The sequence below is a fragment of the Dendropsophus ebraccatus genome, chromosome 9 (assembly GCF_027789765.1).
Source record: "Dendropsophus ebraccatus isolate aDenEbr1 chromosome 9, aDenEbr1.pat, whole genome shotgun sequence".
Classification (NCBI taxonomy): Eukaryota; Metazoa; Chordata; class Amphibia; order Anura; family Hylidae; genus Dendropsophus; species Dendropsophus ebraccatus.
In genome coordinates, this window is record NC_091462.1 from 48,348,664 (window position 1) to 48,353,785 (window position 5,122).

At 39.0% G+C, this 5,122-nt stretch overlaps 1 long non-coding RNA gene across 1 annotated transcript; it reads right to left on the minus strand.

Annotated features, from left to right (window-relative positions):
- Positions 1-979: 979 nt before the first annotated feature.
- LOC138802079 (uncharacterized) lies at positions 980-4,801 on the minus strand. Its single transcript, XR_011364681.1, has 3 exons — positions 4,574-4,801; positions 1,392-4,204; positions 980-1,155 (listed from the first exon to the last, which is right to left on the minus strand). It is a non-coding gene; the product is annotated as an uncharacterized lncRNA (long non-coding RNA).
- Between the last annotated feature and the right edge of the window lie 321 nt (positions 4,802-5,122).

The following is a 5,122-nucleotide window of genomic DNA, read 5'->3' on the forward strand; positions in this document are numbered from 1 at the left end:
TATTAATATTTAATTGCCAAAAAAAAGGATTTCATAAAAAAAAATATATATAACATTAGAGAATCTGTGTAACCTGCATATGGTTGTGTTCGGGCTGACCTATAGAATAATAGTGTCATGTCGCTGTTACCATATAGTGCATTACGTAGACACAGGAACCCCCCAAACGTTACCATATTGCATTCTTTCTTACGATTTCACCTATTTATATCTTCATAAATAATATATTTGGAATTCCATCATACATGTTATGGTAAAATGAAAGACGCCATTACACAGTACAACTATTCCTGTAAAAAAAAAGCACTTACATGGCCTGTAGATAGAAAACTGAGAGTGCTAGAGCTCTTAGAAGGGGAGGAGGGAAAAACGAAAGCACTAAGATCAAAATTTGCGCGGTCCACTGGGTCATTTTGGGCCTGGTCCTCAAAGGGTTAAACCAGGCAAACAAAACTGAAGATCTCAGGATTATTTTATAATATAGATAGTGAAATGAAAGTTTTTGAAAACATTACAAAAAATTCTGCCATGTTCATCAGCTTAAAGGGGTAGTCCACCCCAAAAAAATTTCTTTCAAATCAACTGCTGCCATGAAGTGCCAGAGATTTGTAATTTACTTCTATTAAAAAATCTCAAGCCTTCCAGTACTTATCAGCTGTTGTATGCCCAACAGGAAGTTGTATTATTTACAGTCTAGAGAGCAGGAGAGGTTTTCTATGGGGATTTGCTACTGCTCTGGACAGTTCCTGACATGGACAGAGGTGGCAGCAGAGAGCGCTGTGTCAGACTGGAAAGAAAACACCACTTTCTGCTGGACAAACAGCAGCTGATAAGTACTGGAAGACTTAAGATTTTTTAATAGAAGTGAATTACAAATCTCTGGCACTTTATGGCACCAGTTGATTTGAAAGAAAAATTTTTTGGGTGGACTACCCCTTTAAGTCAGATTCAATAAAACAAATTACAAAAATAAGACGTTCAATAGTTTTAATTTACAAATAACCCAGCATCTTTCTTGATAGTAGGAGTGCATCTCAAGAGCTTCAGATCTTCTTCCATCACACTTGGCTGAACAACCACTTCTGACTGGACAGTCATAGCTGCGTGGGAATCCAAGCTCCAGATACTGCTCCACCATCCTCCTGTATGAATTTACTGTGTGGAACATAGAAGATTGTCAGCAGAAAAAGGCCAACTAGTCCATCTAGTCTGTCTTTCTATTATTCAATTCATTATTATCCTAGGATAGCTATATGTAAATTCCAGGCAGGTTTACATTCAGTTACATTACATTTTCTAACCACATCTGCTTGGAGGCTGTTCCCAGCATCTACTAACTTTTCAGTAAAGTAATATATTATAATATCGCTTCTGATCTTTCCCCAACTAACCTCATACTGTGTCCCTTTGTTCTTGTGTTCAATTTGTCATTAAGGTCCGGAGTCCCAGGAACACCAGAGAAGCTTCCATGTGTCATATGTGTCCTCCAGAGCCCAGTTTCTCTCTTCAGCTCACAATGAAAGAGAAGCATTAAAAGATGGTGAGATCTTTCAACAGAACACAGCCAAATCTACACAACCACATGTATTGCTTTATATAGGACATAATCTCTTATTTTACTTATATAGAACACCCAAAATTTATACATATGTACAAAATGCAGATACAGGTAAGAAAATATAGGCATGATAACAGCCTTCACCTGTAGCTAACATCTTGCCCATAAATGACAAATATAATGTGTTAACATATTTTTATCCTTCCAATACATCATTTGATTTAAAAAAAAAAAAAAAAAAAAAAAAGCAGCTACCCGTAGAACAAGATCACACCCATCAGCCACACAGAGGCTGATGGTAACAGTCTTAGTCGAAGTCTTAGTCGGGTAGTCAAATGTCCAAGGTCTTCTTTGTTGTTCAATTTTCTTTCTGGCTGCTGCATCTTCTTATACAAAGAGATCCACGGCTACTTCTAGCACATGATCACAGACGTAAGCCACAACTATCATACAGCATACAACATTCTCATGTGCAATATTTGGAAGATAGCAATTTTCGTCTTTAGAAGGCTTCTTCTTTTTTATCCAGTTTTCTTACTGGCCACTGCATCTTTTTTCAGAAAGGAATCCACAGCTACTTCTAGCACATGATAACAGACAAAGGCCACAATTTCATACAGCATACAACATTCACATGCGCAATATTTGGAAGATAGCCTGTGGTGAGAAATGATGGGTAGCATACAACTTTAGATGAAGGAGGGTAGTCCTCTGTCCCAGGTCTTCTTGTTTAGTCTTCCTTCTGGCCACTGCATCTTCTTGCAGAAAAAAATCCACAGCTACTTCTAGCACATGATCACAAACATAAGCCACAACTATCAAACAGCAGACAACATTCACATGCGCAATATTTTGAAGATAGCCTGTGGTGAGAAATAGAGGATATGATAGCAGTCTTCGTCTTTAAATAGCTTCCTGCCCAAGGAAGTAGTCATCTGTCCCAGGTCTTCTTTGTTGTCCAGTTTTCTTTCTGACCACTGAATCTTCTTGCAGAAGAAATCCACAGCTACTTCTAGCACATGATGACAGACATAAGCCACAACTATCATACAGCATACAACATTCACATGTGCAAAATTTGGAAGATAGCCTGTGGTTAGAAATAGCGGATATGTTAGTCTTCAACTTCAGATGTCTTCTTGCCAAAGGAGGGTAGCCATCTATCCTAAGCCCTCTGTTTTGTTCAGCTTTCTTTCTGGCCACGGCATCTTCTTGCAGAAAGAAATCCACAGCTACTTCTAGCACATGATCACAAACATAATGCTCAACTTTCATACAGCATAAATCATTCAAATGCGCAATATTTGGAAGATAGCTTGTGGTGAGAAATGATGGGTAGCATACCAGTCTTCATCTTTAGCTGAAGGAGGGTAGTCCTCTGTCTCAGGTCTTCTTGTTTAGTCTTCCTTTTGGCCACTGCATCTTCTTGCAGAAAGAAATCCACAGCTACTTCTAGCACATGATCACAGACATAAGCCACAACTTTCATACAGCATACAACAGTCACATGTGCAATATTTGGAAGATAGCCTGTGGTTAGAAATGATGGAAATGATAGCAGTCTTCATCTTCAGATGACTTCTTGCCAAAGGAGTGTAGTCATCTGTTCCAGGTCTTCATTTTTATTCAATTTTATTTTAGGCCACTGCATCTTCTAGGAGAAAGAAATCCACAACTACTTCTAGCACATGATCACAGACATAGGCCACAACTATCATACATCATACAACATTCACATGTGCAATATTTGGAAGATAGCATGTTGTGAGAAATAGTGGATATGTGAGTCTTCGTCTTCAGATGGCTTCTTACCCAAGGACGGTAGTCATTTATCCCAGGTCTTCTTTGTTGTTCAACTTTCTTTCTGGCAACTGCATCTTCATGCAGAATGAAATTTACAGCTACTTCTAGCACATGATCACAGACATAATCCACAACTATCACACAGCTTACAACATTCACATGTGCAATATTTGGAAGATAGCCTGTTGTGAAAAATGACAGATATGATAACAGTCTTCGGCTTCAGCTGGCTTTAGTCATCTGCTCCAGATCTTCCTTTTTTATGATGGGAAGTATAATAGTCTTTATCCCTAGCTGGAGTATTTCCCTTAGGCGATAGTAACTTGTCCCAGGACTTTTATTAGATTTTCATTCCTGGCAATACAGTGTGTTACAAAGGGAAACCCTAGATTGTGTACCATCTTTAGTTGTGGTATTCTGTATTCTTTTTCCAAATAATGTATTTATCAGGAGGTTTTTTTTTTTTTTATTTTGCCCAACAAATTTAGCAAAACTTATATTATGGCTACCCCAGCACATAAGCTTTGTTGACCACATATTCCTCTAATAAATAACATTGATACAAACTTAAGGCAACCAGTGTTCAGAGCAGAGCAGTGTCGGACTGGCCCACCAGAGGATCCTACGGTGGGCCCCTAGCTTTAGAACCTGCACTAACACTAACTGACATGTAGTTTCTCACTGTTTTTTCATTGGTGGGCCCCCAGGATCATTTCCTCTGGTGGGCCCCAGATACCCCAGTCCAACACTGGAGCAGAATTGCCCAATCCCCCTATAGTAATGTTAGATAGACGTCACCTGTAGCCTTTGCCCCAGGATCATTCTCTCTCCTGTGTTCGGCATCTTTAAAAAAAGAAGAAACATATGGGAAGTGTATCAACACTGTTTAACAGAACGACAGTCGTTCCCATAGCAACCAATCAGAGCCCAGCTCTCATTTTATAACATTGTTATTTCCAGCGAACCTTTTAATTAAAAATCTGGTTTATGTCAATGACTAATACATGTGTGTGTGTGTAACATGGATACAAGAATGAAGGTTATTATGGATGTGTCCATAACCATACCTGGTATATTCAGAGTACAGTCATATCCAGTAACAACGCAAAGAAACAGCATTTAATCCCTTTATTAGAAAACAACATAATAGATGTTATACTTTTCCCATTGTCTTCACCATTCATCCCCACCACACCTTGCACACAGTCCCACCTGTATTATGGTTCAGTGGTCTCCATCCTGTGGCACTCCAGCATTCACATGTAGGATGTTGTTCCAATCACGTCCCAGGTGGAGTTGCCTTTGTATCAGTAGATGGAGGACGCTCCTATGATGTATATTTTGGGGTGTGGTTTCTCTGGTGGCAGCAGGCTGTGTATGTGATCTGTATATCTGATCTTTGTTTCCTTGAGATGTTGTCATGTCAACAAGAGGCATTGTGACATCACTTTGTTTTTCTTACTACTTTGGCAGCCAATCAGATTAGAGCTTATAGGTTTTACAATTGAAGCAATGATCTGATTGGTTGCTATGTTCAATGATTGTGGCAGCCAATCAGATTAGTGTTTATAGGTTTGGCACTTGAAGCAATGATCTGATTGGTTGCTATGTTCAATGATTGTGGCAGCCAATCGGATAAGTGCTTATAGGTTTGACAACTGAAGCAATGATCTGATTGGTTGCTTTGGTCAATTATGATACTAATCTTTCTCTATTACAAGAGCTGTAATCACATGATGTCCTATGGGGGGTCATGGGAAA